This window comes from Rutidosis leptorrhynchoides, chromosome 3 (genome assembly GCF_046630445.1).
Source record: "Rutidosis leptorrhynchoides isolate AG116_Rl617_1_P2 chromosome 3, CSIRO_AGI_Rlap_v1, whole genome shotgun sequence".
Taxonomy (NCBI): Eukaryota; Viridiplantae; Streptophyta; class Magnoliopsida; order Asterales; family Asteraceae; genus Rutidosis; species Rutidosis leptorrhynchoides.
Window position 1 is genome coordinate 82,613,003 of NC_092335.1, and position 17,212 is coordinate 82,630,214.

Here is a 17,212-nt window from a genome sequence, read left to right on the forward strand (position 1 = left end):
GCCTCAAAAGAGTCGACTGTTACATAGTTTTGTAAACAAATAAATGAAATGGAATTAAAGGAATGAAGTGAAAAAAAATTGAATTATACCAAAATGAAAGAAGAGTAATGAGTGGAAATTAGACAATTCTTCATATCTTCCTTACATTTCTTCCGAAACAAAAACTTGTGAACATAAGTTTTTTTTTTCATAAACTTTCTTTTCTTCTCAAAATATAACTTGATAACACATCAATATTATTGGATATTTCGTAAATCCTACTTTCGTACTACTTTGTTTAAATTTACGCAATTTAGAACATGAAATGATATTTATTGTCCTATCTAAGCTTCTCGACCACCAATTCTCCTTACTACATAAGTTTAAGACATATGACATGTAGTTATCCTATCTCCTCTCATGATTTGTTAGTAATGTCAAGTATATAAAATGATAATTAGTCTAAACGGGTAGGAGAATGTATTTTTTTTTTTTTTTTGAACGGCGAATTTGCATCATTGGATCATTTATTTCAACGACCCTCATCATTTGCACCCATACACGCTAGAAGGAAACTCCTACCCGGGTTGTTTGGCAACTAATCGTGAGACCTGGGTTGCTTGGCAACTAATCGCGGAAAATTGGAGAGAAAACCTTTCGCCCCCAGAAATTGAACTCGGGTTGCTTGGCAACTAATCGCGGCCACTTTCATACTGAGGATTGATACCGTTGAAGCAAACGTTCGTTGGTAAGAGAATGTATAATTACTCGAAAGTACTCAATCTATTTCATAATAATTGTTCAATTTTGACTTTTAATAGTCTTTCTTTTTACTTTTTTAACATTTTTGTCTATGTTATATGAAAACACGTTTAAAATTCACTTCATTTATATAATCAAATAATTCAAATTCAAATATACTATATAGTACAAATAAAAATATATAATGTCAAAGTTAAAAAAAAAAAGTGTTTTGAATATTAAAAGTTAAAATGAGATAATTATTTTGGATAATTTCTTATTTAATACGAGTATAATTTACTTTTGTTCGGGGTGAAAAATGTTAAACAATGAAAGGAAGGTGAAACACTCGTGTTAATTTCGTAAACAAACAATTATTGTAACAGCCTTTTGCGCTAATCAGTTCAATCCTCTTCTTAAAACAAAGTTACACCCTCGTAACTCATAAAAAAAAAAAAAAAAAATACTCTGTTGGACGGTAGCCCACGTTTGGTGACTCACATTTAGAAGTCACCGTTTATTATTTGCATTGAAAACACGAAGAACTATTGGTAAATAGTTTTGTCAATTGTGATATGTTTCACATGCAAGTGGAATAATTAGTCATAGAAAATGGCTGTGATTTGTTCCTTTGTTCACATAGATGTGATATGTGTAGGTAAATCTCCAGTTGAAGACTTTTGCATGTGAAGCTTCATCAACAAATAGCATATCATGCAAATAAGCAGGGGCGGAGCCAGGATTGGTGGTCAGTGGTGTCACCGGTTAAAACTCAACAAAATTTCTACTAAATGTCTTATTTCAGTGGTGTCACTAAAAAAAAATTACACTATCCGCTAGTGTCACCAGCTAAAAATCTAAAAGAATTTTCACTATATCGCGTATTTCAGTGGTGTCTCGTGCCCACACTACCTTCTACATAGCTCCGCCTCTGCAAATAAGAGAAGGTATCCAGAAAGTATCACATATCACAAAAAGAAAAACATAAATACATAATTTAAGTTACTTTAAGGGTGTGTTTGAACGAAAGTAGCTGGAGCTGGAGCTTATAACTGGAGCTGGAGCTTATGAGCAGGAGCTGGAGCTGGAGCTTATTTTTGAAGGTGGTAGCTGGAGCTTATTATTTTTTATAAGTGTTTGTAAAACTAGCTGGAGCTTATTTTTCAGTTCATAAGCTCTACTTTTTTTCATAGGGTGTGTTTGGATGAAAGTAGCTGGAGCTGGAGCTTGTAGCTGGAGCTGGAGCTTATGAAATAGAGCTGGAGCTGTAGCTTATTTTTTAAGCTGGTAGCTGGAGCTTATTATTTTTTATAAGTGTTTGGTAAACTAGCTGGAGCTTATTTTACAGTTCATAAGCTCTACTTTTTTCAATAAGCTACTAAAAGTAGCTTATTTTTTCAGAGCTTATGATTTTCATAAGCTCTACTTTTTTTCTCTAGCAAACGAAGCTTATGACTTGGAGCTTATTAAAATCATAAGCTCAAGCTCCTATAAGCTCCCATAAGCTCCAACAAGCTCGTCACCCAAACACACCCATAAGCTACTACAAGTAGCTTATTTTTTCAGAGCTTATGATTTTCATAAGCTCTATTTTTTTTGTCTACCAAACAAAGCTTATGACTTGGAGCTTATTAAAATCATAAGCTCAAGCTCTCATAAGCTTCCATAAGCTCCAATAAGCTACACGCCAAACACACTCCAAATCAACGACGGGCACGACGACCCCGGGAACACAATGACTCTTTTTAACATAACCCAAAAGACACTTTCGACCCAAAGCATTTAAATTCTACATAAAACCGAGCATTGTGATTGGGATTTCGTCACTACCCAATCCTAAGTCCAATCTAAAAGCAAGTCTTCTAAAGCAACCCGCAATAGTCCACTAATCCCCGCGCTTACTCTTGCCACCTCTTTCACGCGAATCTATAAAAATGTAAGCAACGAGAGGGTAAGCTATAAAGCTTAGTGAGGATAAACATACTATATACATACATATGCATAAAATGAATACGTATCACCAACACAAATAATAAACACATATCGCATCCAAGTATAACTAGCAAGATATACAATACGTACCACCATGCCAAAACTGCAAGATTAGCTACAACACAACAATATATATATATATATATATATATATATATATATATATATATATATATATATATATATATATATATATATTATATATATATATATATATATATATATATATATATATATATATATATATATATATATTGAGACGACCCGTCAAGTACCCTTAACGGCTCCGTCACTTGGTCTCACAGCTTGATCATAACTCTAAATGAATTTAAGTAAATAACATTGCATTCTTTATTTAAAAATGATTTCCTCTAAAGGAAACCTACCATAATATGTAAGTTCAAAAAAAACTAACATATATAATTAACTAAAAGTTGACCAAAGCCAAGTCAACAAACACCCACAATTTAATGTAACCAAAATAGAATGCAAGTTTAATGTTTATCAAAAGTTGTCAACATGCATGCAGACTCTCTAAGCACAGCGGAAGCAATCAATCAAGTACCTAAGAAAACATGCGAGTAAACTGTCAACAAAAATGTTGAGTGAATTATAGATTTAATAACGTATAAGATTTAGACCACAAGATTTCAAATGTTAGAAAACATAAAAACATTATTTCATTAAACTGTGAGCCACCTGGTGACCACTTAACCATTCCGTAGCCTTACCAAACAACAATATACACTGAACAACTGTATCTTCAAAAATTACGAAGTACTAATACATTCCGATTATAAATTGCTAGCGCGACTAGCACGAAATGGGGCTGTCAAGCCTGATAGATCTATCCATAGGATTCGCGTTCACCAGTAGAAACTAGTGATTACAATTACCAGATTAGTGAATATTTTTGTTCAACTCATAATGAATAATATAAATTAATTTCCACTTGTGTCTAAAATGTAAAACAAAAGTTGCATGTAATCTCATCCTAAAAATACTTTAAAATAGCATGAAAACGGGACTATAACTCACCTTAAGCAAATGAAGCAAAAAGGAAACAAGTATGCGGACAGCAAAGGCAAATGATCAAGAATGATCACAACTCCGACCTAAAAATAAAGCAGGTCGATATAAATAACTAACTTAGGTCAAGTCTTAGTATGTTAACCATAGTGCTTGTTGTAGTAAAGCAAAGAACAACAATCGGTATGATTCGATATGATCAGTACAGCGTATAACACGTACTTTCTATTTTTAGTAAGTTTCCATTTGTAGAAAGTTTCTATTTTTAGCAAGTTTTCATATTTAGAAAGTTTCTAATTTTGAAAAGTTTCTATTTTTAGAAAGTTTCTATAATTAGAAAGTTTCATCCTTTAGAAAGTTTCATCATTTGGAAAGTTTCCTCATTTAGATTGTTCCCTTAAATAGATTGTTTCCTTATTTAGAAAAGTCAACAAAAGTCAACTGAAAGTCAAAGTCAACTCAAGTCGACCTTGGTCAAACTTAGTCAACCTTAAAGTTTAAAGTGTAAATCATATAAATAATATAAGTTATAATATTATTTAAAATAATATTTGCATAAACCAGTGATATCATAAGTTTAATTAAATTAAATTGAATTATAAAGTTAATATAAGTTTAATTAACATAATAGATATAACATAAGTATTTAATTAATCTATATAGTCGTATAAAGCTTTAAAATAATGATGTCATCATTAAGCTAATTACCTTTTAATTATCATAACGATGATTTCATAATTATATATTAAATTAATTAAAAAATAATAGAAATTTTTTATAAAAGAAATATTAATCTCTCCTAAATTGTAATTTTAATTCTCTAAAAAAAATTAAAAGGCATTTATTATTACTAATAATCATTATTATTATTAAAAATATACATACACAACTTTGAGCAAAATTTATTATTATTATTTACTTTTAATATAATAATTATAATTATTATATTATTAATATTCAAGTATGAATTGTTTTTACGAAATTAATTACGTTACATATGTATGCGAAAATACACGTCTCTATATATTTGTAAAAATAACGGCAAGTTTCTTAGCCAAACGGGTCCTTAAAATAAATGAATTCAACATTTTCATTTACTTAATACCTAAAACATGTCATTAAATTATACGTTTAAACAAACCCGTGATTTCACGGGTCATTTTACTAGTTAATAATAAAACATTAGTCATATAATAAGTATTATTAATTAATAATGAATTATTAATCATAATATAAGTATCTTAAATTAATTATGAATGTTACACATATCATAAGTATTTTGTTATAATTATTAAACCATAAGTATTTAATAATTAAATTGTATCATAAATAATTAATAACTAAGTCTTATAATAAATAAATAAATAATTAATCTTTATTTGTAACGACTCAAACCAATAACCAACCGTTTACGTGAAACAAAGTTTTTTTTTTTTATAACAGTGGAGTGCGCCACGCGCACCACCTCAGGGTGCGCGGCGCGCACAAGTCAGTTTTCAGTTCTGTCCGGTTTTGCAATTTTTCAAATAAAGATCTCCCACTTCCCGACATATTTAGACGAAACGCTTTTCACAACATGTCATAATAGTTAAAACTCACACGATTCAATAATAAAATGAGTTTTACAAAACAGGGCCCACATCGGCCGTTTTACGAGTTTCATACAAAACACGAGTTTCGACCACATTAGTTTAAATTCTAAACGACACTAAGAGCATGGTGTTTGGGGTTAAACTACCCAAATTTCGGTCAAACTCCAAAAGCTATCACATCCAAAAGCGTCCCCTATCAAACAAGTGGGAATCTCTAATCCAACCGTACCCCCTCACCCTTGTCAACGCCCGAGCCTATAAAAAGATAAACAACGAGAGGGTAAGCTAAAGCTTAGTGAATGCAATAATTATACATATACATATATAACTTGCTTACTTGCAAACACTTACAACAAATCCGCATACATACTAGCAACATAATTAGCATACCTTTACAATGTATAACGCTAACTCTTCGATAACATAAGCTAGTATAACAATATCATATAACGCAAAAATACAATATGTTACAACACAATACATAAGCGTTGATGTTCACAACATCCATTAGTATTCGAATCTCAAGGCTAGCTCAACGAATGGTATCGTCAACATCGAACTTAATTCCCATTCGTCCTAATAAATGTGGTATCGTCAACATCGAACTTAAACCCACATATGAGGTATCGTCAACATCAAACTTAAACCCTCATCGAATATCACTACAATAGCGATATGGCTTCGTCAACATCGAACTTTAAATCCATACATGAGGTACCGTCAACATCGAACTTAAACCCTCATCAAAACGAACCAACAATATACTCTAGGATATGGTATCGTCAACATCGAACTTTAACCCATACCCCACAAGTAAATAAATCATATACATACATATATAATTATTCCACTCACCTCAACGATTTGGTGATGATTTTATACTTCCGAATGCTTCAAAGCCGAGTACCTAATACAATAAGTACTCAATCAACAAACAAACTTGTTGGGCTAAACACCAACAATTCACTCAAGTGCATTTAATGACTTAAATGCATTAAATGCCCCATTTTCACCAAAACCGCCCCTTAAAGGTCAAGACCATCGTCAATCACTTAAAAGCTAGTGATTAAGGTCTATCAACACTAACTATAACACAATTAGGGTAATTCATACCCATAATCCCAAACTAGGTCAATCATTAACCCCTTTGACTCATTTAAAGTCAACACACCCATTTCGGGTCATCCACTAACCCAACTAACACCCATTTACCAATTAGCTAGGTGTGCTAGTAATTAACTAACCAATTAGGACTCATAAACATCAATTAACACTTTGAAACCCTAGGTTAGTTACCATTTAGTCTTCATGACTCCATCTTACCCAAGAACATCAAAAATCAACAAATATGGGTTTTATGTTCTTCATTTACCCAAACCCGAACCCTTACACAAAATCAAAGTAAGGAAAATAAGATTAGAGCTTACCACTACAACCACAACGTAGCTAGTGAGTAGATGAACGACTTTAATACCCGCACTTTAGCCCGAGAACAACTTCTTCCTCTTGGATTTAAGCTTTCTCACTCAAGAAATCACACTCTCTCTCTAAAATTAAAGTGAAGAAGATAAGGTTGTTGAAAATGGAGTTAATGATACCCCAAGATCTGACCTACTGGCCTCCAACTCGTCCACAAGTGAAATTACCAAAATGCCCATCAAAATATCTGAATAAAACAAACAGAACCCAGCTACATTGAGGAGTGCGCCAGGCGCACCCCTAAGTGTGCTCTGAGCGCACCCAGCCCAGTTCGTTCTCTGACCTCTGTTTTAATATACAAAGTCACCCACACTTCTTGTACCATAATTACACTGCTGTACAATTATTATTAGGGTCTTACATTATTATAAGTCTTGATATAATAATCTTATATCATAAGTTTTATATTTATCATAAGTTTTCCATTAATAATAATTGTATTATTGAATCATAAGTTTAAGTATAGGAATAATTAAACCATAATATAATTATTAAATGATATAATAAATATATATCATAAGTATTCATTAATAATACTTACTTTTATAACATAAGTAATTTAATAATAATAAAAATCATCATTTACATAACCTAAGTTAAATTTTATAACCATAAGTTTCATTTAAATTTCATCGGGTCATAACTTGAGCATCAGGTGTCGGTTTTTGACGAGTCTTATATATATCCCCGTCTAACAAACCATCCCGAAACCTTAGAACACTCAAGAACACCTCAAAATCAATTCATATGGCCGTGATGACCAGCCATGAACCAAACATTTCATTAATCCATTTTAAAACTTGTTTTAGTCATTCCGAGTGATCCGTGGCTCGGATTTTGATGATCCGAACATGAAAGTTCATCCAATCATCATTCCTAACCCAATGGTACACCCTAAAATATCAGATTATGGTCCCAAAGTCGGACCAAAAACTGGTTTCAAAAGTCATTACATTTCAATCTTTACAAAACCTTAAATCAAGCATATTTTTTGATCCGTAACTCGAAACGAGATGAATCCAGCCTAAAATTATGTACTCAAAGAGAGGAAGTCATTGAGACACTCTAATTAACCAAAAACATGAGCCAAATACACTGATTATATCAATAAAGCTGCTGTCCATAAATTGAACAATCGAAAACATACGTAATTTAACATTTCTAAGCATAATATCACAATACAACAGCATACAAGCACTAATACATCAACATACATGTAAAATAAATAAAATAAGATGAAAATGAAAAAGCTAGAGTTTGTGTTTATACCCTAATCAATAATCAATTGATATAGACGCGTAGAGAATGAAAAGAGGAATCCGATTATGTTGAAAGCCCCTTGATTCAAGCTAGTATTTGATGAAGATGATGATGATGTTGTGGAGCTAGGCGACGGCCACAAAGGGAGAAAAAGAGGAATAGAGAAAGTCTTGATAGAATTTAGGTTTAGAAATAAAAATGTGATGAAATGAAATGAATTTGGAAAATGAAAATGGGTGTGGGGGGTGGGGGGGGGGGTGTTCGGGCGAAATTTTCATGGGGTGGGCCCCACATGGCCCACTTTGATAAAATGGAAGAAGACTTGAGGCCCGCAAACCCGGACGAAGCCCGATTCGCGAAAACGCCATTACGCGATTAAATCTTCGGAGGAAACACGCACACGCGAAAAATAAAATATAGAAATATCTTATAAACTCATATGATATAAAATTATCATAAATAAAATAATTTGAATTTGAAAATCACAAAAGTCTAATTATTGGTTTGAAAACCAAAACGATTCACCAGATAGAAATCCACGATACGTAGAAACGTACAATTCTACGAACACATACATTCACATAACATATAATAAGGAATATATTATTATTAAAATAATAATATAAGTCATAGAAATGACGTGGCACGAATGTCAATTAACAGAGGTTAAATATAAACGGAAAAAATAACGGAAAAACTAGGGTCGTGACAGTACCTTCCCATTACGGAAATTTCGTCCCGAAATTTAAGCAGGTGCAGGGGTTGACTCGCCATTTGAGAACAATGCGGGTATTTCTGCCTCATCTGATCATCACGTTCCTAAGTGAACTCGGGCCTGCGTCTAGCGTTCCATCTAACTCGAACGATAGGAATCTTACTTTGCTTAAGTTTCTTAACCTCTCGATCCATAATCTCGACAAGTTCCTCAACAAAATGGAGTTGTTCAACCTCATAAGCATTGTACGTATAAACTGTTCTTAGATTGCAAACCCCTAGAGTATTCGGGAAGTTCTCATCCAACTATAACTCTTAATTGGTTGATGGAAGTAGAAAGAGCTTTGGAGGCTTGTCAATGTGAACCGTAGTTGAGGGTTATGTATGCCAGCAGATTGTTAAAGAATAGAGCTATGGTTTGGTGGAATGCATTGGTGTCAAGTATCCCAAAGGAGTACGTAAATCAGATTATTTGGGAACAATACCAAGGGAAAGTTTGTGAACAATATTGTACCTCTTTTGACTTAATCGATTGAAGACTGAGTTTTTAGATATGAAAATGATGCCTCATATGACAATCGACGAAGTGATTGAACAGTTCATGGATAAGTTGAGGTTTGTATCTCAGTAGGTACCAGATGAAGTATCAAGGATTCAACATTTTATGAATGTGATCTTGCCACAGTATAGAACAACAGTGATGAAGACATGTTTGACGAACGGACTCTGATGTGACATTTGTGACATGTGTTTTGTAATAATGTAACACCATTTGTAAATGATAATAGTATGACATGGATTTTATGTATTAACGTAATTGTTGTTGTGGTTTATATAATAAAGTCTTCCACCGTGTTTTAAAAAAATGGCCTTTGTTATAGTTTGAGAGTGCTTATTATGAGCGGTTGTCGAGGATTGCAAGAGTTACAAGTCACGACGAGCAAATTGAGGTAGCTAGAAGATGTGATATGCGATGATGAGACACCATATTTGTAGAATGCTTTTGGAAGTGATGATTTATCTGATGTAAAGATCATCATTGTTGAAGAGGGCAGAGTTGGGAGCTTTAACAAAATTATACAATATTTATCTTGTATTGGGAATATATCTTGAATGACATTCAACCCTTTTAACATAATTTTTTGGATCTAACACGTGCAAAAACTATAACAAAACTAAAATCGGGTCATTTTTGTACATGGTTCGACAATGTCATTAAGCATCTAATGTACACGTAAGGTGTTTGATGAAATGTCTGAAAGAAAACGTTGATTATGATATGCAGGCCGGAACAAGAGGCACTTTACGTCCTTGCTTCCACCGGGGAGCAAGGTCACAAAGAAGCACATTGCGCCCTTGCGCCTTGAGAGGGTAAATTGTCTAAAAAATTATGAGTTATGAGGCAAAAAAGGTATAAAAAAAAGTAAGCATTTAAGCGATAATTCCTAAAAGTTGCAGGTGTGTTGTGTTTGTTTGTAAATAAGGAGAAATTAGAAGGAAAAGGAAGAGAAACATTTGAAGTGTCTACTTTACCATCCCGTGTGTTAAACATGACAGAACTTAGTGAAAATAAAAATGCCAGTCAATGATTTGGACTCCCCATATAACTATGGTAACTTACGGGGGTTCTTCCAGTAAAAAAAAGTTTTTTGACCTTGAACAAACCATATGGACTTTCGTGTAATTTTGTCTAATATAAATAAATAAAAGTAAGAAAATGAAGCAACTACTTATTTATAGTTTAATATCTTTTGACTCAAATTTTTATTTTACCTTTATATAAGTACTAGTGAAATAACCCGTGAAATCACGGGTTTGTTTAAACGAAATAATTTAATGACATGTTTTAGGTATTAAGTGAATGTAAATGCTAAAGTCATTTATTTTAATGACCCGTTTGACTAAGAAACTTGTCGTTGTTTTTACAAATATATAAATATGTATTTTCGCATACATATGTAACGTAATTAATTTCGTAAAAAAAATCCATATTTGAATATTAATAATATAATAATTATAATTATATTATTATATTAAAAGTAAATAATAATAATAATAATAAAGTTCGTTCAAAGTTTAGTATTTATATTTTTAATAATAATAATAATTATTAGTAACAGTAATGCCTTTTAAATTTTTTTAGAAAATTAAAATACATTTATTATATAATATGCTTTAAAATTTGGGTGTTATGTAGAAGATTTTACAATTTAAGATAGATTAGTATTTCCTTTTATAAAAGATTTTGTATTATTTTTTTAATTAAATTAATATAAAAGTATGACATCATCATTATGAAAATTAAAGGGTAATTAGCTTAATGATGACATCACCATTTTAGAGATTTATATGACTATATAGATTAGTTAAATGATGACATCATCATTTTAGAGGTTTATTAGACTATATAGATATCATAGACTTTGGGAGTACTGTAGATTTCTGCACATCCCATGTGTATCTAACTAGTGGAGGAGCCCTCCCTCCGTGTCGGGACTCCGTTTCGGATATAATTTGTTGTGTTTGGTTCGTAAAATTATTTCGTGTTTAATGGTTATGTCGGTTAAACCTATCCCAAGTTGTACGAAAATTTAAAGGCGGTTAAAATTTTAGGTGAATTTGTTGGGGAGTTTTATGGAAAATAAAGAAGTTACGATTTGGCCCTTGAACTTTAACTTTAGACCCCTATGGAGTTTACATTTTTTACCCTGGGAATATACATTTGGCGCCCAAAAGTTTATAATAGTTCTCAATGTTTAGTGTGGTGTTATTGTGAGTACAACATTTTTGCACGACATATAAACGATTAAAGCATGGGGAAGAACTATTCATAAAGTCTTTGTCTTTTAGAGAGAGATATATATATATATATATATAATGAGTTACGTAGTTAATTTATAATAAGAAAAAAAGTTAAACAATAATAAATTAAAAAATTATGTGGTTGATTTAATAATAATAATAATAATAATAATAATAATAATAATAATAATAATAATGAATAGTTGTTAGTTAGTAAAAATTATGGGATTGATTTATAATGAATGAGAAGTGTAATGGTTAAAGTATAAAATGTGAAAACTATGTGGTAAGTTTGTAAAAGCTATAAAGTTAAGTGTTATAAAGGGCGGGATTGAATTGAGAAAATATAAAAAGTTTGAGTTATGTTTGTGAAACTATTAAGGGCTACTATTCATTTGCTCTATATCATTTAGATATATAGAGTAATCAGCAACGATTAGTATTCTGTGGTCCTAATTTAATAGGCGGTATTCAATATTGGAAAGAGACGTGGCCAAAGACACAACCATTGGGTTCGGTCTTAAAAGATACATTACAAAGATACATTACAAGCTTAACTATATCAACTAGAAAAAAATTTGACCGCGCGTTGCTGCGGTTGTATTCAACGCGCGGCCGAATTTGGATATACGTTGTTTGGTACTTAATATATCTAATAGGTTTGGTTGTGTGTTGTACATGTATATATATGAATGAAATATAGCCCGAAATATTTAGTTTTTTTAACGATGTCTGTTTCGCGTATAGTTAGTCCCGTTGGGTTCGTTAGATTTTTTCGAATTGAACGGTAGTCTCGGAAAAATTTAACTCGCACCGAGCGAGAAGATAGGACTCGTTAAAAAATCGGGTGGAATGAGTTTCTTTTATTTTAATAAAATTGTGTATTTACAGTTTCTACCCCTGAAAAAGTGTAAACATAAGGGATCGTGGTGTAAATTGAGCCAAACTTAAGGGACCGGTTGTAGTGTCAACGGAAACGCAAAAGTACATTAAAAACAACTAAAACTACAAATTTTGGGGTGTTTTTTAGTATAGAGGAGTAATAATAATAATAATAATAATAATAATAATGTTATGATAATTAAAATAATAATGCATATATGGATAGTCAAATTTGTACAAACTTTTAGTCAATTTTGTACCACTTGCATAGTATTTCTTAGTAGTATAAATACACCATGATGATATGCTTGTAAACTTGCACCATTTCATAAAATTATATGAAATACACACTTGTTCTCTCTTTACTAATATTTCATAAACAAATATAATTGTATTTGGTAGTTATAAGTTGAAAATTATAACACGTTATCAGCACGAAGTGCTCCGTATAATCAAAGTTTATCTAAGCAAGCACACGTCACTAATCAAGAAAATGTCAAACTTATCAAAGCTTGAGTTTGATGCCCTAGACGTATCGGGAACAAACTACACATCATGGGTCATGGATGTAGAAATAAATCTTGAATCATTGGGTATTCTAGAAACTTTAAAAGAAAACAATACTTATTCTGATCAAGATAAATTAAAATCAATTGCTTTTATTCGCAAACATATTGATATCACCTTAAAACATATGTATCTCACTATCAAAGATCCACATGTTTTATGGGAAAGTATCAAGAGTAGATTCGATAATCAAAAGGAAATATTACTCCCAGCTGCGAGGGAAGAATAGAGAAATCTAAAGTTCCAAGACTTTAAAAAGGTAAATGAATACAGCTCGGCCATGTTCAAGATCCGTTCAAAGCTTCAATTCTGTGGTCAAGAAATAAGTGATGCTGATACGATGGAGAAAACTTTCTCCACAATGCATTCTGCAAACATTACTATACAAGAAAATTTAAGATTGCAGAATTACAAAACTTTTTCCAAACTTCAAACTTATCTCTTAGTTGCAGAAGTGAATAAAAAATTACTGATGAAGAATCAAGAGTCTCGTCCTACAGGTGCGCTAGCATTTCCTGAAGCTAATGCTATTGACAATAATAATAAAAAAAGAAATGCACCTGGACGAGGACGTGGGCGAGGTCGTGGTCATATTGGTCAAAACCATCATCATGGAAATTACCATAACAATAATAAAAATCATAACTATGTTCGAAATCATCCTTATGGTAATGATCGTGGTGGTGGTCGTGGTCGTAATGGTTACGGTGGTCGTGGTCGTGGACAAAGAAATAATAATCCACAAAATTATAAATTTCAACCACCATACAATCCCACAAATCATAATGTTGAAGGAAGCTCTTCAAAGAATATTGAAGATTCTTGTTATCGATGTGGTAAAATTGGACATTGGTCTAAAAACTGTCGAACAAATCAATATTCCGTTAATCAATATCAGGAATCCCTAAAAGGAAAAAGAAAAAGAGGCAAACCTTGTGGATGACCTTGATACAAAAATCACTGAGCCAATAAGTGACTACTTTAATGAATAAATTTCCTATTATATGTCCATGTCAAATAAATGGATGTAGATTTACGATCTATACCATATCTACTTTACTATATGTTTCCTTATTATGTACTTTCGTTTATAACATATCTTTGAATGTAATATATTGATGAATTATGTACTCATTATTTGTTTCTCATATTTTGAAGTTCATGATGTACACTACTGGAGTGCAAAATCAGTCAAATGGTGGGGATCTTTGTATTGCAGACAGTGGTACCACACACACTATACTCAAATCTAAAAAATATTTCACTGATTTTAAAGCAACAGAAGGATCGGTACATAATATATCAGGTCCTGCGAATTTAATAAAATGAATGGGAAAGACAAAATTTATGTTACCAAATGGTACAAATTTTCTGATAAAAAATGCCTTATTTTCTCTCATGTCAAAGAGAAATTTGTTAAGCTTCTCTGACATATACCAAAATGGATATGATTATCAGTCAGTGACTACAGAAAATGATAAATATTTAAGTATCACTGACAAGAAGCATGTGATTGAAAAACTACCAAGACTTAGTTCTGGTTTACATTATACATATATAAATGTACCAGAAACACACATGGTAGTTAATGAAAAGGCATGTGATCCTGTAATGATCAATCTGTGGCATGAAAGATTAGGCCACCCAGGATCAACAATGATGAAAAGAATAATTCAAAATACATATGAACATCCATTGACGGATCAAAAGATCCCTCATGATGCAATTATCCCATGTACATCATGCTCACTTGGAAAATTAATAATAAGACCATCACCTCTTAAGGTTGAAAAGAATCACCAATGTTTCTTGAAAGAATTCAAGGTGATATATGTGGACCAATTCATCCACCATGTGGACCATTTAGATATTTCATGGTCCTAATAGACGCATCTAGTAGATGGTCTCATGTTTGTCTATTATCAAGTCGAAACATGGCATTTGCAAAATTTCTTGCTCAAATTATTAAATTGAAAGCATATTTTCCTGATTATACTATTAAAAGGGTGAGATTGGATAATGCTGGTGAGTTTACATCTCAAGCATTTAATGATTTTTGTATGTCTATTGGGATTGTTGTTGAACATCCTGTTGCTCATGTGCATACACAAAATGGTTTAGCTGAATCACTAATTAAACGATTGCAGTTAATAGCTAGACCATTGATAATGAGAACAAAACTCCCAGTATCTGTATGGGATCATGTAATTTTACATGCTGCATCATTAATTCGCATTAGACCAAGTGCAAGTCATTCATATTCTCCCTTGCAACTTGCTTTTGGCCATCAGCCAAATATTTCCCACCTTAGAACATTTGGTTGTGCGGTTTATGTTCCTACCGCACCACCACAACGCACTAAAATGGGTCCTCAATAAAGGATGGGAATATATATTGGATATGAAACATCTTCAATCATAAGATATATTGAACCCATGACGGGTGATGTTTTTACAGCACGTTTTGCTGATTGTCACTTTAATGAAACATTGTTCCCTAGATTAGGGGGAGAAATAAAAAATAAAGAAAATGATGTTTCATGGTGTGAACATCAATTAATGTATCTTGATCCTCGCACAAAAGAATGCGAGACCGAAGTTCAAAAAATAATGCATATGCAAGAACTTGCGAATAAATTACCTGATGCATTTACAGATACAAAAAGAGTGACTAAATCATATATACCAGCAGCAAATGCTCCAGCTCGAATTGAAATTCTAAAAGCTGGCAATAATGTCACTCTTGAGTCTTTGCGACGCCGGAAACGTGGGAGACCAATTGGTTCCAAAGATAAAAATTCTCGAAAAAGAAAACCAGCTGATAATGAGGTAAAAGAAAGTGTTCAAGAAGAACCACAAATCAATACTCCTTCTGCAGAGGAGATTGATGATGTCAACACGGAATTTTCAATTAATTATGCACATTCAAAAATATTATGGAACCGAAATGAAATGAAAAATCTTGATGAGATATTTTCATATAATGTTGCATATGCCATCATGAATGATGATGATGATCCAGAACCAAAATATGTCATGAAATGTCAAAATAGACATGATTGGGATCATTGGAAAGGAGCAATACGAGCCGAATTTGAATCGCTCAATAAAAGAAAAGTTTTCGGATCTATCATTCTCACACCTAAAAATGTGAAACCTGTGGGATATAGATGGGTTTTTGTGCGAAAAAGAAATGAGAAAAATGAAGTTACAAGGTATAAAGCTAGACTTGTAGCTCAAGGTTTTTCTCAAAGACCAGGAATTGATTATGAGGAAACTTATTCTCCTGTTATGGATGCAATTACTTTTAGATACTTAATCAGCCTAGTAGTTTCTAAAAATTTAGAAATGCATCTCATGGATGTTGTGACTGCTTATCTATATGGATCACTTGATAGTGATATATATATGAAGATACCTGAAGGATTTAAGGTATCAGAAGCAACCAATGAAAAACCCAAAGAAATGTACTCAATCAAGTTACAAAGGTCTTTATATGGGTTGAAACAATCGGGTCGCATGTGGTATAAACGATTAAGTGATTGCTTGATAAGCAAAGGGTATACCAATAATCTTATTTGCCCATGTGTATTCATTAAGAAAACAACATCCGGATATGTGATCATAGCCGTTTATGTCGATGATCTTAACATCATAGGTACAAATAAAGAGATCAATGAAGTCATTCAACTTCTAAAGAAAGAATTTGAAATGAAAGATCTCGGAAAAACCAAGTATTGCCTTGGTTTGCAGATTGAGCATATGCCTAATGGTTTACTTGTACATCAAACAACTTATAGGGAAAAGATTTTAAAACGTTTCAATATGGACAAGGCAAAACCATTAAGTACTCCTATGGTTGTTAGATCACTTAATGTTGACACTGATCCATTTCGTCCCTGTGAAGATCATGAAGATATCCTGGGACCAGAAGTACCATATCTTAGTGCAATTGGAGCTCTTATGTATCTTACAAATTGTACAAGACCTGACATTTCTTTTGCAGTTAATTTGTTGGCAAGGTTCAGCTCATCTCCTACCAAAAGACACTGAAATGGGATCAAACACATATTTCGATACCTTCGAGGAACTACTGATTTAGGATTATTTTATTCTAACGAATCAAAACAAGATTTGGTTGGTTATGCAGATGCAGGTTATTTATCTGATCCACAT